Source organism: Pistacia vera, unplaced genomic scaffold, assembly GCF_008641045.1.
Source record: "Pistacia vera cultivar Batoury unplaced genomic scaffold, PisVer_v2 Contig757, whole genome shotgun sequence".
NCBI classification, from domain to species: Eukaryota; Viridiplantae; Streptophyta; class Magnoliopsida; order Sapindales; family Anacardiaceae; genus Pistacia; species Pistacia vera.
This window is the reverse complement of record NW_022196620.1, coordinates 740,885-758,258: the sequence shown is the minus strand read 5'-3', so window position 1 is coordinate 758,258 and position 17,374 is coordinate 740,885. Positions and strand designations below refer to the sequence as shown.

At 34.8% G+C, this 17,374-nt stretch overlaps 1 long non-coding RNA gene and 1 pseudogene across 6 annotated transcripts; both read right to left on the bottom strand.

Annotated features, from left to right (window-relative positions):
* Window positions 1-1,909: 1,909 nt before the first annotated feature.
* On the bottom strand, window positions 1,910-3,850 carry LOC116115900 (annotated as a pseudogene).
* Window positions 3,851-3,882: 32 nt separating this feature from the next.
* LOC116115902 lies at window positions 3,883-5,763 on the bottom strand. Of its 6 annotated transcripts, XR_004125743.1 has the most exons (7): window positions 5,431-5,763; window positions 5,046-5,141; window positions 4,841-4,940; window positions 4,607-4,756; window positions 4,367-4,458; window positions 4,147-4,248; window positions 3,883-4,067 (listed from the first exon to the last, which is right to left on the bottom strand). It is a non-coding gene; the product is annotated as an uncharacterized LOC116115902 (long non-coding RNA). The 6 variants fall into 6 exon arrangements; XR_004125741.1 differs by having other exon boundaries at window positions 4,031-4,248; window positions 4,841-4,943; window positions 5,046-5,247; XR_004125740.1 differs by having other exon boundaries at window positions 4,031-4,248; window positions 5,046-5,247.
* Between the last annotated feature and the right edge of the window lie 11,611 nt (window positions 5,764-17,374).

Here is a 17,374-nt window from a genome sequence, read left to right as displayed (position 1 = left end):
GTCTAAACTCAAAAGCTCATCCTTTTATTCATGTAACTCAATTTCTAGTGCAATGTTAACTCTCACTTTATCATCGATCATTGGACATTTTTGTGATAAAACCTTTAAGGAACTTTATGCATTTAGCCGTAATTTGAGTTCAACGTCGTACTTTAAAGTATTTTTAATGAAATACTTATTGCTAATATCAAGTGAACAACATACATATAATATTGACTCATACCACCTTGTTCTTGAGGAGGAGATGCCATAAGTTCATCTTTCTTGTCATGTGACCCAATTTCTGGTGCCATGTCAATCTTCACTTCATCGGTGGACATTTTTGTGGTAAACACTGTAAGGAACTTTAAGTAATTAGACCTTTGTCGAATTTAATTTATAAGACAACATATTGGGGATTAAGTATTTATAAACTTGTATTTTACAATCTTTCCACTTTTAATTAATAAAAACATTTACTCATAATTATTCATAATACAACTGAATGAAGAAACATATATAAGGTTAAGCTATTGAAATAAAAAAATAAAAATAAATAATTGATCATTAATGAGATGAAATTTGTATTGGAGAAACTTTAAAGGTTGTTATATTATTTAATATAAAATTAGCAACTTCTGAATTGTTAGATTACATTAAATCAATGTTCAAGAGTTTATGTTAGAGGAGATTGATTCTTTGAGAATTAGGTATAAAATTCCTGTTCAACAGTTAATTCTTTATCAAAATTAAAATTAATAATGTTTTACCATCATTATTATTTATATGCTTATTTTAAATTTTGGTCTCATAGCTTGTGGATTAGATAATTAAAAAGGAAAATTCTATTGACTTCTAACGAAGTTTGTTAAGTAGATCTCATGAAGTTAATTTTGATATTCATCTTGCCCATTTATTTTACATAAAATCTAAACTAACATCAATTTCAAGAGCATTTTGTTCCTCATGTACACTTACAGATCTTACACGTAGTATATAGAACAATCTTAGCTACTATTCAATAATCAACATGTTGGAAGTACATAAATTATCTCAAAATAATGTGAAAAAAAAGAAGAAGAAGAAATGGGTTAAAAGGGTTACCTCTTTTGGTACCTAAAGAGATTATGCAATCTGCAGCTGCAAATTAATGGAGCTCAAGTTCTCACTTCTCAAGTGGAGCGTAGAGAGAATATAGATGATAAAGTAGTAGCAGCTGGATGATATTGATAAGTGTGGGCTAATTAGCAGGAGAAATCATATATGATATTTAATGAGTGGACACCAACAAGTCTGATTGATGAGTGTGGGGCGATAAGATCACCTTTATCAATTATTACATGATTACAGTATTTTTGTTGTCATTATGTTAAAATGCTAAACCATTGAATCAAGTCATTATCTAAAAGTTTGTTTTCTTGGATGGATTTATATTGCACTTCTTTCATAGATAGAGCGATTGAATTAAATGAATAGTTCATACTTACTATAAACAAATAAGTATACTTTTCCAATAGCTTTCCTTACCCATATGAAAGCAATTTAATGCGATCGAATTTTAGTTTGCTCGAGTTCATCACATGTAATTTGTTAATTTGATTGGAGAGAGTTTTTTATGGGTTCTTATCATAAACCGTTTGAGCCTTTCATCAATCAATGATTTTTCTACTATAGGTTGAAATGTTAATGGTCTTGATGCTTTTGTGCTGAATCATTGTACATGTTGTAGATTCCGTAATCTTCACACGGTGAAATTCCTCTAACAATATACTTTCCAGGTGCAGTATAACCATTATTGAACATATCATAACAACATTGGTACACGAAAAGTTCTCACCATCTTAGTATTAGATTTTAAAAAATTGCTATGATTTATGTACACCACTTATATACAAAAAGCAAGCACCTAGAAGTTGTAAACTCTAGAACTGCTGTTGATAATCATGGTAGAGCATCTTGAGAATTACAATCTTTAGAATGGAAATAAGTTTTTCTTCCCACACAATCTTCAGATAGTCTCCAACCAAGTCCTCCACACAAAACAGCAAATAAATCTCTACAAACAATTCTAATGCCTACTCCCATTATTCTAATAGCAAATGATCAATATTCAGCTACAAATAGCATCCACCTAAAGCATAGTTGGGTGCTTGCAACTCGCTCACATCAGCTATTGAACATCTAAAGTGAATGTACCTGCCCTGTAGAAAGTCAATGCCTTAACACTGGGTATTGGATTTCCCTTTGGGAAAACAATAGTGCTTTGCTGATTATCTGCTGCTTCATTTTGAGCTTCTGGGGCAGAGCCTTTCCATGACAATGCAATTGAAAATGGGAAGCTCTCATTTACATTTAGAAACAACCACAAATGAAGAACCATTATTGATCATTTTTATGCATAATCTGATTAAATCATAACATGAAACTGTATACCTACTTAGTCACAATTAAAGCATAACATGGATCAGAATTGCCTTGGCCAAAAAGAGAGTAAAAGGCCGCTCATCAGGAACAGAGAATTCAATGACATAAACTGCCGTTCTAGTAAAAGGTTTTGTCATTGAATTTTCTATTCCTGACTAACAGCCTTTTACTCAATGATGAACATTGAGTAACTATGACATAGTATCACCAAGTGTAGAGGAGAAAATTAATATCATATGAACTGAAACACTCAACTTCAACCATCCAAGACCACAAAGACTGCTTCAGGAAAACAAACCAAGAAAAAAAGAAGAAGCATAAACCCGACATTTAAACTAATAACTGCCTTAAAAACAACAGCATACCTAGACCTCTCTTTGAAAAAAAAAAAAAAAAAGAAGATATAAAAAGCAAGAAAAAATAATGGTACCTTTTCTGGACCTTGAATATCTCTCAATAAATATCATGAAAACAAAAGCACCATAATACAAAATTAAGAAAAAAAATACAGCTTTAATCTTGACATCCAAGACCAAAATTCCGCCTCTTAATGTCATTTTAAACCAAGATTCACAGCACCCAAACAAAAAAAAAAAAAAAAACAAAAAAACATGAAAATTCAGTCAGAAAAGGAAAGATTCTTACCTGAAACTCTCTCACTTTGAATGTAGGACTGAGGATTGCACATTCTAAAGACCAGCCCCTAGCAACACACTCAATTGCATTATTGTACGCCTAGGCTCCTTCCCAAAGAATTCTGTTTAGATCTTATTATGGAAGGAACATGAAAGCCAGAACCAACAACCTCAACCATGTGAATATTCTTGACTGAATGCCCAGTTTCGGCCAAAGCCTTCTCCAGAGGCCTCTTCACACGTTCAAAATGGAGCACTAATTCGTTCAAATTCATCCCTCTTAATGAAACCCCTCACATCCTTCTCATCCATCAAGCATTCAATATTCAAAGGTGCCTTAGGATTGGCACTAAGAACTTTCTTCAATTTCTCACAGGCAGCCCTAAGACGAAGGCAGGCTCTGGCATTCTGGAAAACATCAATCTTGTATATCCTTGAACTTGGCTGCATAATGCTGGAATAGAGCTCCATCAAAATCTCTACCACCCAAAGACCGATCAGTGAGTGACCCAATATCTTAAGTTGACCCTTCTTGAACCCGGCTATGCATACTTGGAAACTGAATTCCCCACATCCACAAAGGCACCATTCAATTGGTCATTTTCCGGCAAATCAGTCTTATAAATACCATAAGCAATGTGTGGCTGTAGTTTCATGAATCAAGCAGAGAGGATGCAGACCTGCAATTGTGGCTGCCATCAACACAGCTCTTCTTTGAAGGTCAGTGAAATAAACAGGAATTCCAATGCAGCAGTCCACTACAGCAGCATTCAGATCTTCTCAGCTATGCTTTTCAAATTTGAAAACAACATTCCAGAACTTGGGTAGAGTAAAAAATCTCATTTCACTCAAGTATCATGAAAAATTGTCAACCCGGCACCAAAAATCAGGAATTTTCGGTGGTGAAAGGATAAAATTCATAGGATTTTCTTGTAGAGCTCTGCGAGGCATTTCTCTCTGGTCCACATCTGGCGATGCAAAAGTACATTTCGGTTCCAAAATATCATTGCGAAATAAACCTTTAACGCACTGCAATTATAAAAATAAAATTAATCAGTCATTTCTGGGAAGCTTGAAGAAAATTATTTGTTTTTAATAGGAACTAAACTGCTAATCATCTTTCTTTTTTGTAAACTTCATAAGCAGCTACACATTTTGCATTGGTTGGTTCTATATTCACATAGTTCTCGTTGCACTGTTCTTTGAGATCCTGAAAAATTGCAGAATCTAGAAATAAAAAAATCCGTAGTTTAAAAGAAACAGAATTAATTAAAAAGAAAAAAAGAAAAAATATATATATACACAAAATTAAATATATTTAAAATAACCTCATAGAGTTCATCAGATATAAGCGCTGCCCAAACAGACACCTACATGCTTTTCAAGATCTGGCTGCTTACCAGCAGCTGCCCAAACATAGCTGTAGCACAGAAATTTTACAGAAACAATCAAAAGATTTTCATCTTATTCAGCATAAAAGTTGTGTTTCTCCAAACATTTTAGTTTTCAAAGCATTTGAGGAATAAATAAACGTGATCTGAAATACGAAAAATCTAAATCTAACATACTTGCTGTAAGGACTCCTCTTGAGCTTCTCTGCAACTGCTAACATCATCTCAAGGTTACTTATTTCTCCCATCAGCTTTGGAGTCCAAAATTTCAAGAAGGAAAGAAACAAAACAGATGGCTGCAGAGCCACACTTCTCTTCCATAACATCCTATATGAAAAGATTACAGTTTCATAAATCCATCATAAAACTTCCACAAGATATGCATTATCAATAGAAAAGAAAAAGAAGAACCTGGGTCTCTGACGGTAGTATTGACAGAATACCCCTTCTGAAGTAATAACTTGATGAGCAAAGATGCGACATATCCAGTGCCACCCACAACAGAAGCAGTCTTCTTTTCCGAGAAATTCAATTCATCAAAGAAACCCTAGCTTTCAGTAGGAATAAAAACCAAGAAAAATAAGAAAAAAAGCAAAGAGAAATTGAGAAAACTTACAACTCTCTGATTAAGTTCATATGTAGACTCTAGCTGAGCCACCAATATGCCGAATCGTGAGAAAGGCACGTTGTCTCTCATGTAGTTCCTAGCCATCTGCGAAAGAACGAACTCCTTCAGTTTCACAGTGTTTGGAGGAGGATCAAGTGAAGAAGTTTTTTAAGTGGAAACGATGCTAGCTCAAAACGGTTTGGCTAAAAACCTTTCCAAAAAAAAAACAAAAAAACAAATTAACATTAATTTAATCGAGTGATAAACTTCGATGGATCGACGTGCGTGGAATGAAAAAGCAAAACCAAAGCTATTGAATCAATTTTCTGATTCAATTATTTAGCAGGAATCAAATTGCAGTGGATCTAGGTGACAAATTAGAGAAAAACCGTACCGGTATTTGCAGAATTATGACCGTTGGTTCACCAAAGTAGAAAGTCATCCGCGCCAGATCACTGGGATGCCGATCAGCTACTCTGACGGCGATAATTATTCCAGCGAATAATCCGATGGCAGAGATTGAAGAGATTGTAAGAGCCTGAGTTGTCCATTAGTGGAGACAGATGAGACATTTTGATTAAATCGGTGACTTTAATCTTAAGAGATGAGAAAAGTTTGCGTTGATATAAAATTTTTATCTCATTCAACCACAAATTCAACTCGTAACTTTTGGAATACCAATACAATATATTAATATCTAATTAAACCATTCAATCGAAGTATGCTTCAGGATTAGAGCTGGGCATTTGGACCGGACCCAAAAGCCTAGCTTCAAAATCCGATCTTAGGACCGGTTCTAGGTCTGGTCCTCAAACGGGACCAAGCCTAAGGAGGAAGGCCCGGGCCCTCCTCCAAGGCTCGGGTCTGGGCCCAAAAAAATTTATATTTTTTCAATATAATCCCTTATCAAATTACATAAAACCTCCTGTTAATTTAAAAATAAATATAAATTAAGAGGGCTAAAATAAAATTTTATAAAATTTATTAAAAAAAAATCTTCTAGGTCTAAAAAATTTATAAATTTTACCCCTAAAAAATATTAAAAAACCCTATAAAATTTCATTTTGCCCCCAAAATATAAAAAAATTGAGGGGGGAAAAATGAATCATCCAAACCCCATGGGACTGGTCCTAGGACCGGTCCTGGGCCCATGGGACCAATCCCTACTAGTCCTAAGGCCTGGTCCGGGTCCTAATTTTTCTCATGGGCCTGGGACCGGTCCTAGGCCCATGAGTGACTGGTCCCATTTGGGACCAGTCTCAAAGGAATCAGTCCCAAACGAGCCCAGGCCTGGGCCTGCTTGGGACCGGTCTCTGCCCACCTCTATTCAGGATCCTACATGGGGTGTAATATCCTGTTGGAATCCTACCTGAAACTGAAAAGGTCCTTATTGAAATCCTACGTGGTGTCTAAATTGCTATAAATAACAAAGGTAGACTTCAGAATTATATAAATATATAAATATAGATGTTAGAATGATACATGGGCCCAACTGACCTATGTTGTGAAGAAAGGACCATGATAGCCCTACTAAGCCCATAATGTAGAAAGAGTCCAACAAGAGCTCCAAAAGCCTAAAATGCAAAGGGGTAAATCCAATATGAACTTGACTAGATGCAAAACTACGAGGTAGCCCAAGCCCTAAAATTGGGATAGGAGGCCCAAAGACAGGTGAAATATGAGCACAAAGTAGGTCTAACTCGGCCTCAAGCCCGAGAGATGGCCGAAGAACTAGAAGTTTAGCCAAGTGTCGTAGGATTTCGCAATGGCGACCTTGGGCTGTCCAAATGGTCTTATCGAGGTGGTTTGACAATGACACATTACTTGTTCCCCTTTTCAATGCCTGACTCCTAAGCTGAAAAATGACGTAAGAAAACCATTGAGGACTGTTTGGTTGAGGGTTATACCCTTATCATAGAGGTAATATTATATTATATTATTTATATTCCCATATTTGGTTGATGAGTGATATAAGATTTGATAATTTTTCTAAACTAATAGTAATCACTAGAGGTGGGTATTTGGGACTGGGTCCAAAAACACCGTCCTAGGGGGCCTGGTCCCGATCCCTCCATTGGGCCCTCCTCCAAGGCCTGGCTAGGACCCAAATATTTTTACCCTTTTTCCTTTTAGTCCTTTGTATAATTACTAAAACCCTCAATAAATTTTGAAATAAATATAAATTATACGGGTTAAAATGAAAATTTTTTAAAATTTTTTTTTTTTTTTTTTAACTTTAATTCTTTATAACCGTTGGCTGCAGCCAACGATGATTTTCTTTTTTTGTGTGGGGGGGTGGGGGAATTACATTATAAATAACCCTAAAATCTTTCATTTTTTCCACGCCACTCAATCTATCTACTCCAAATCTCCAATCAAATTCTCATTCAATTTATATTTATATTCATATTACTTATTTATATTATTCAATTTTTTCTATTTTTCAATATCATCTCTTATTCATATTATTATTTAATTTAATTTAATTTCTTTTCATTTTAATTATTTATTATTTTATCATAAATTCATAATGGATTCCTGAAATGATGCATTCAGAGGATCATCCCCAAATGAGTTTTACGTTCCATCCACTGAAGAAATAGAAGGGTTCAATCCATTTTCACCCTTTCCTCCAAAGGCAGCAGCTGCAATTCCACAACCACATTCGGTTGGGACGAGGTGTAGCCAAACACATGCGAGCTGCGAGTCAACGGGCACGAGCATAGCCCAACCCCCTTGATCGTCAAAGAGGGTCGTGTCCGATGTATGACAACACTTCACCAAATCAAAACAGCCAAAGACAAATGGGGAGGGGGAAGAATCGTGTGCGATATGTAATTTCTGTGGAACCATTATTGGCGTTGAGAAGGGGATTTCGACTATGCGACGACACGTGGAGAAGAAGCACCCCCAAATAATGCAGTTACCCGATACATCTTCAACCGGATCAGGTAGACAAATTCAAACTCAACTTAATTTTAATCTACAATCCTCAACTCTCTCAGCATGGCAATACAATGCACATGTTGCACGAGAGGAAATAGCAAGATTCATAGTTGCTATGGACTCTCCCATTTGTTTATCTAAAAATCCTTATTTTATTCAGATGATTAAAACTGCGTTTTGTTCAGCATATACCTATGTTAGTAGAAGTACAAGTAGAAGAGATATACTAAAACTTTATAACAAAATAAATAATAAACTTAATAACGAATTTCAAAATTTTGGGAATATATCTATTGTACTTATATCAGACATATGAGCTTGTAGATCAAAAACCGATTTTTTAACTGTCACAGTACATTTCTTAGATCATAATTAGGGCTTACAACAAAAATTGATGGGTTTTAAACCATTATATGAAAAACATAGTGTTGAAACTATTTATTTTACAATTCTTAAAGTTTTGCAACAATATTTATTAACTGATAGAGTTGTAGCGCTAACGTTTGATAATGCAGTTGCTAATACCGCGACAATCTCTTTATTTGAAAAGAGATTGGATCGGCGTGGTGAAGGCAAATTTTTTCACTAGAGATGTGCTTGCCACATCATCAATTTGATAGTTAAAGTAGGTTTAGATGCTATACATTTGAAGATGGAGAGGGTGCACGCAACTATCAGATTTATCGTCGACGGTAGCAATAAAAGATGACAGAAGTATTTCAAATATTGTAAGCAAGATGACCTATCGGTTCGACCTTTGAAGTTATGTACGGACATGCCTATCCGTTGGAACTCCACCTACTCAATCTTTCATTTTTTTTTCATTTCTCCCCCCACAATTAAACTATAAATAAGCCTAAAATCTTTTATTTTTTCCACACCACTCAATCTCTCATTCTCTCAATCTCTCTACTCCAAATCTCCAATCAAATTCTCATTCAATTTATATTTATATTTATAATTTACTCATATAATTTATTTATATTATTCAATTTTTTCTATTTTTCAATATCATCTCTGATTCATATTATTATTTAATTTCTTTTCATTTTAATTATTTATTATTTTATCATAAATTCATAATGGATTCCCGAAATGATGCATTCGGAGGATCATCCTCAAATGAGTTTTACGTTCCATCCACTGAAGAAATGGAAGGGTTCAATCCATTTTCACCTTTTCCTCCAGAGGCAGCAGTTGCAATTCTACAACCACACTCGGTCGGGACGAGGTGTAGTCAAACATATGCGAGCTGTGAGTCAACGGGCACGGTCATAGCCCAACCCTCCCGACCTTCAAAGACGATCGTGTCCGATGTATGGCGACACTTCACCAAATAAAAACGGCCAAAGACAAATGGGGAGGGGGAAGAATCGTGTGGGATATGTAATTTCTGTGGAACCATTATTGGCGTTGAGAAGGGGACTTCGACGTTGCGACGACACGTGGAGAAGAAGCACCCCCAAATAATGCAGTTGCCCGATACATCTTCAACCGGATCAGGTAGACAAATTCAAACTCAACTTAATTTAAATCTACAATCCTCAACTCTCTCAACATGGCAATACAATGCACATGTTGCACGAGAGGAAATAGCAAGATTCATAGTTGTTATGGACTCTCCCATTTGTTTATCTGAAAATCCTTATTTTATTCAGATGATTAAAACTGCATTTTGTCCAGCATATACCTCTATTAGTAGAAGTACAAGTAAAAGAGATATACTAAAATTTTATAACAAAATAAATAATAAACTTAAAAACGTATTTAAATTTTTTAGGAATATATCTATTGTCCTTACATCAGACATATGGGCTTCTAGATCAAAAACCAATTTTTTAACCGTCACAGTACATTTCTTAGATCATAATTGGGACTTACAACAAAAATTGATGGGTTTTAAACCATTATATGAAAAACATAGTGTTGAAACTATTTATTTTACAATTCTTAAAGTTTTGCAAGAATATTTATTAACTGATAGAGTTGTAGCGCTAATGTTTGATAATGCAGCTGCTAACACCGCGACAATCTCTTTATTTGAAAAGAGATTGGATCGGTGTGGTGAAGGCAAAATTTTTCACCAGAGATATGCTTGCCACATTATCAATTTGATAGTTAAAGCATGTTTAGATGCTATACATTCGAAGATGGAAAGGGTGCGCGCAGCTATCAGATTTATCGTCGGCGGTAGTAATAAAAGATGGCAGAAGTATGTCAAATATTGTAAGCAAGATGACCTATCGGTTCGACCTTTGAAGTTATGTACGGACATGCCTATCTGTTGGAACTCCACCTACTCAATCTTTCATTTTTTTTTTCATTTCTCCCCCCACAATTAAACTATAAATAACCCTAAAATCTTTCATTTTTTCCACACCACTCAATCTCTCATTCTCTCCATCTCTCAACTCCAAATCTCCAATCAAATTCTCATTCAATTTATATTTATATTTATAATTTATTCATATTATTTATTTATATTATTCAATTTTTTCTATTTTTCAATATCATCTCTTATTCATATTATTATTTAATTTCTTTTCATTTTAATTATTTATTATTTTATCATAAATTTATAATGGATTCCCGAAATGATGCATTCTGAGGATCATCCCCAAATGAGTTTTACGTTCCATCCACTGAAGAAATGGAAGGGTTCAATCCATTTTCACCCTTTCCTCTAGAGGCAGCAGTTGCAATTCCACAACCACACTCAGTCAGGACGAGGTGTAGCCAAACACATGCGAACTGTGAGTCAACGGGCACGGGCATAGCCCAACCCTCCCGACCGTCAAAGACGGCTGTGTCCGATGTATGGCGACACTTCACCAAATAAAAACGGCCAAAGACGAATGGGGAGGGGGACGAATCGTGTGGGATATGTAATTTCTTCTGTGGAACCTTCGACGATGCGACGACACCTGGAGAAGAAGCACCCCTCAAATAATGCAGTTGCCCGATACATCTTCAATCGGATCAGGTAGACTAATTCAAACTCAACTTAATTTTAATCTACAATCCTCAACTCTCTCAGCATGACAATACAATGCACATGTTGCACGAGAGGAAATAACAAGATTCATAGTTGCTATGGACTCTCCCATTGTTTATCTAAAAATCCTTATTCTATTCAGATGATTAAAACTGCGTTTTGTCCAGCATATACCTCTGTTAGTAGAAGTACAAGTAGAAGAAATATACTAAAACTTTATAACAAAATAAATAATAAACTTAAAAACGAATTTCAAAATTTTAGGAATATATCTATTGTACTTACATCAGACATATGAGCTTGTAGATCAAAAACCGATTTTTTAACTGTCACAGTACATTTCTTAGATCATAATTGGGGCTCACAACAAAAATTGATCGGTTTTAAACCTTTATATGAAAAACATAGTGCTGAAACTATTTATTTTACAATTCTTGAAGTTTTGTAAGAATATTTATTGACTGATAGAGTTGTAGCGCTAACGTTTGATAATGCAGTTGCTAACACCACGTCAATCTCTTTATTTGAAAAGAGATTGGATTGGTGTGGTGAAAACAAATTTTTTCACTAGAGATGTGCTTGCCACATCATCAATTTGATAGTTAAAGTAGGTTTAGATGCTATACATTCGAAGATAGAGAGGGTGCGCATGGCTATCAGATTTATCATCGGCGGTAGCAATAAAAGATGGCAAAAGTATGTCAAATATTGTAAGCAAGATGACCAACCGGTTCGACCTTTGAAGTTATGTACGGATATGCCTATCCGTTGGAACTCCACCTACTTGATGTTGGAAAAAGCTTTGCCAACCGCGAAACAAATTACAGATTTCGTCAACCGGAAGCACTATCCAAAGGAAGTTGTCAGCTATGATGATTGGGCGGTTTATGAACTTTTTTATTCATTTCTTCAAATTTTTTATGACGCTACTAATTAGAGGTGTTCAAAAGAACCAATTGGAATCGGAACCGGCGGGTACCCAGGGTTTGGTTTCGGTTCCTACCCAGAACCAATAGTCAATGGGTAGGTTCCAGTTCCAAATTTTTGGAACCGGAACCAGGAACCGAGACTAATATAAAATAAAATTAAAGATTAGGGGGGTTAATAAAAACTTTTGTAGAAAAAGTAATGTGAATACATTTATATTTATATTTCATAACATTTAAAGTAAATTGGTTTGACTTTTGAGAATCTACCTTTACAAAGTAATGGAGTTTGTAATTTTGAATTTATAATTTGTAATTTTATTTTTGTTAACAAGTGCTAGGTTGGGGGGGGGGGGGGTATTTGTATGTTTTTAAGGGTTTTTTTTGCCATTTTAAAAACTTTTGGGGGGTCATTTAATTTTATAGGGTACCCAGAACCGAAACCAGAACCGTTGTTACAGGTTCTGGTTCTGGGTACCTAGGAATCGGAACTGTCAGTTCTGGTTCTGGTTCCAAATTTTAAGGAACCGTCGGTTTCGATTCTGGTTCCAAATTTCAAGGAACCGTCGGTTTCGGTTTCTTCAAAAAATGTAGGGTACCCAGAACCGAACACCCCTACTACTAATACATTAAGTGGTATTTATCATCCGACTACTAATTTAGTGTTAGATAATTTACTTCAAATTACTAAAACTGTTGCTAAATATAGATATAATAACGTTTTAAGGGAAATTGTTTTAAAGATGAAAGAAAAATATGAGAAATATTGGTTAGATATTCCATTCTTATATGGATTAGGCCTTGTTCTAGATCCTAGTTTTAAATTACACGTAGTTAACTATATAATTATTGAGTTAGGCCAGCATTTAGGACATGATTATACGTCTTATTTGATTGACTTTAAACAAAAATTGGATAACCTTTTTTCTTTATATGAGAACAGGTACAATGGAAGTGGGAGTTAAGTTCAGGAGAGAGGATCAGGACCTTGATGCAGCCTTTCGTTAAGGATCGAGCAAGTGGACATATATAGAATGTGGCGGAAGTAGCAGCTCCAACTCGTACATATATGAACCAGATGAGTTGAATCGCTACCTACAAGTGGATCTGTCCTTTATGACGATGAAGGAGCAACACGACATGGATATTCTTCAATGGTGGAACCAACATGAAAGTCGATTCCCCATTTTAGCCCAAATGGCACATGACATTTTATCTGTACCGGTTTCTACAATTGCATCTGAGTCAACATTTTTAACGAATGGTCGGATTGTTGAAGACAGAAGATGTTCTTTAACCGATAAGATGATTGAAGTGATAATGTGTTTACGAGATTGGACTCATGTAGAAAGAAGACTACAACAACACCCTAAAGATCCCGAACTACTCGAACTCTTTAGGAATACAGATTTAAATGATGTAAATATTGTTGATGAATAATTTAATATAAAAAAAATATTTAATTGTTTATCTGTGAAGCGTGAATGTGTGAAATGTGAATATTACATTTATGTTAAAAATTAAAATTAACTATTTATTTATTTATTATTTTTTAAAATTAATTAAATTTTAAGAAACTTACTAATCTACCCCCCCCCCCCCCCCCCTAAAATTTCATTTCGCCCCTAAAATATAAAAAAATATCAGGGGGGAAAAGAAATTATCCAAGCCCATAGGACCGGTCCTAGGCCCATAGGACCAGTCCTAGGGACCGGTCTGGGTCCTAATATTGCTATGGTCCCAAAACCATGAGCGACTAGTCCCATTTGGGACCAGCTCTAGTAATTACCGTTGGTTATATAAATGGTAATCTAATTACCTTTATTTTCTTAAGTATTTTAAGATTACTTAGTAATCTTAATTTTGTCACAATTTTACTCCTAATTATTAAAATTTTTAGATAAAAATGCCCTTATTCTGAAAACAATTTACAAAAATATTAATGGACTCTTTTAACGTTACAAAATTTTTAGGATACAAATACCCTTGAACTTAAAAAAATTACCCAAATCTCGTGGTCAGATCTGGCCACCACCATTGGTTGTCGGCATCGGAATGACTCACGATTAGCTAGATCTGGTTGGTCGTGCGACGATCTGACCATTTTTGGCCAGATCCTTGGCTGAAAAAGGCCAGATTGCCATAGATTTGGCCGTCCTTTTTCGACCAGATCCATGGCCGCTAATGGCCACGTCTATGGCCATGAAGGGCCTTGAATTTGGCTATTAATGGCTAGATCTACGACAATCTAGCCATTTTCAGCCAGAGATTTGATCGTCTAGATCGACAAACAATCGGCTAGATCTAGGCGATCGTGTGCCGTTACGATGACTGTTGGTGGTGACCGGCGGTGGTGGCCAGCTGTTGATAGTGGCTTGAGATGGGTGGGGCTGATTTTGTTAGAAATTAAACTTTTATGTGAATAGGGTGTTTTAGCAAAATCTCTTATGTAGGGGGTTAAAGCAATGATTTAAAAAATAATATTATATTAATATTTAAAAAGGAGGGCAATTTAGTAATTTATATAACATACCCACCAATTTATTCCTCCCAACTAAACATTTAAATATAACGTACCTATCAATTTATTCCAACACTCCTAATAATCTTTAATGTAATCTATCTTTCTATTAATCTAACACTCCTAGTAATACAATATTCACTCAACCAAACGTACCCTTAGGGGGACTAGGGATGTGAAAATAACTAAGGGGTTTAGGAATCAAATGAGCCCACCCTAATGAGTTGGATTTGGATAGTAAAATTTTTCGAGTGGAGAGGATTTGAGTTTACATATTTGATCCAAAATATTTTGGGCCGAGCGTGAGAATGCTAACTTTGACCCTGACCCACCTATTTGCAGCAAAAATATATAACTATAAATAAATAATTATACATAATATTTATCACTAAAATTATAAATATTATTTACAAAAGACTACATTAGTTACATTTTTTTTTTCAAACAAAAGAAAACTCTAGCCACCAAAACTGTATTCCTTTATTGACTTGCTTCAATCTGATTTCTTGCTTCTTCACTTTTGAATATAAAGATAGGTATGTAATTAAATTGTTTAATTAAGGTTTTTTCGTATGGTATTTGATGCTTAAAGTCATGCAAATTTTAGACTTTGAACTTCTAAGTTTATTTATTTTGTTTATGATTTTTTTGGATAATTTTTGTGGTAGAATTATTAAACTTTGAGTATAAATTTCATATTAGATAATGTCATTATTTACCATTTTGATTAATTTATTCTTAAGAAATATTTTTTAACCAAAACAAAAATGCAGTTTTTCCCAAATGGTATGACTGTGTTGGAAGAAGGAACGATCAGTCTTAGTTTCATAAAGCTACCCAGATGAACATTTCTCACATTATGACCTCGTTCCAGGAGATTGTTCATGCCTTTGCCCAAATCATGTCAAGTCGCTCGCAATGACAAGACCATTCCAATTAAGTCAAAAGTCAAAGTATTCAAATTCAAGTGATTTTGCGCTTTTGACAAGTCTTAAAGACCGAGCTTTAAAGATCAAGTTGAAGTACAAGTGTTTCAAGCAGAATGATCACATTGTATAACCGTTCCTATTAAAAAATCAATCATTGGAAGAATGACATTGTCCTAGGAAGCAATTCGTGCTTTTGGAATTTTCATGGATTTTAAGGAACCAATGAACCGTTCTATGTTTAAAAGGATTATGTTTGTTAGGGTTGACTTATTCTTTTTTTTTTTTTTTTTTTTTTTTGTGTGTGTAATGGGTTGTGTCAATTTCGTTAAATAAATTTGTTCTGTTTGGGTTGAACCTGTCTCATAATACCAACTTATTTGCTGACATGGATAATCATTTATGACTAGTTTGATATCTAGGCAAAATTATTATGGTGGAAAAGTGGAGGATATCATTGTAACTTCAATCAATGGAATTTTTGTGGTAAAATTTTGTGTTAATTTCTTTTCATTAAAATTGTATGTATATTATCAATATACATACAGTTATGAAGAATTGTGCAGTAGATTGGATTTTCTTTAAATGGATGAAGTGTGCTGAAGTTGTATCCACGTGTGCTGATCTTCTGTATATAAAATGTATAAATGGGTTGGACGGGGTTGGATTTGTATAAAAAGGTTGAGTGGGTTTAATTTGTACCAACAAGTTGAATTTTTGGAAACAGCTAAGTGGGCAAAATATGTAGACAAGTTATGTGGGTTGTATCTTGTCATGTTTTGGTTTAACCCTCGCCTGAATTTATTTGACAGAACACACTTGATTTGACCCAAATTTGTAAAATTGCCAAGTTCAAAGACCTGCCAAATATTATTTACCAATTCTTTTTCCTGCAATATCCTAATATGTTCTTTATAAATACTTTCCTACAAATTAAATGCAGGTCATCCTTGGTGAGGAGAGTTTCCATTGGATATCTAAAATGTCGTTTAAGATCAGCTTAGCGAGACCTGCTCTAGCGTTTGATTCAGATGCTATTCTTGCATTATACTCAGGTTAATTCTCTCTCGGATGGTGTCTGTGTGGGCATGAATAGGTTTGTGGTGCACTTGACTTAAAGAACGATATTCAATGCTTTCAGGAGCACAAAGTTCCTGCAAGGCGTGCAAATTTACTTGTTATTAAGGGATCATTCTAATTTGAAGTCCGATTTTCAACATGGAAATGGCAAGGTTTGCATCATCTTTCACTTAATTTCACTTCAGTAACCTGTTCCATGAAAAGCTAATCTTATAAAAATTCCATTTCATGAAGATAGTGTATAGTAACATAAAATACTCACCTCGCTAACCTTTCTTCCCATATCTTTTTGCAGATAATGGTTAATTGCATCGAAAATCAGCCTGCTGCAGAACTGGTGTTGGGAAAACGTGTTCTTGTCTGTTGGCGAATAGAGAGGTAGTCAAACAATCAAAGGTATTGTACAATAAAATGGTCTTATTTGAAAAGTGTAGCTATGATTAGGGATGACTCATTCGAATATGAATTCATTAGATTGCTTGAACAAAATTGAGAGGATTGTTCATTTTTGTAATGTGGGTTTGTTGTCTGTGCAATCATAACCATCCATATTTGTGAATGGGGTACATTTCTACAAACGTGTCACAATAGTGTACTATGACATTCCTCCATGTATCATAGGGTTGTTAGTGTCACATATCCTAGTTGTTTTATTGTGATGTTCTGAACATCCCATGTTAGCGTTAACGTTAATAATCTTCTTAAATTGCCTTAATATGTGTTGATGTGATTAGGTTGTCAAATAATCCTTCTCAAATACAATATCGCTTAAGCGGTAAGCACATAGATAAACCTTGATTGCTTAAGCGTAAATGACGTCAATTAAGCGATCCGGTAAATTTGCTTCTTGTCTCTTGAATCTTATGATGTGCTGAACGTCCTAGGTTAACATTAATGTTAGTAATCTTCTTAAATTGCCTTAATATGTGTTGATGTAATTAGGT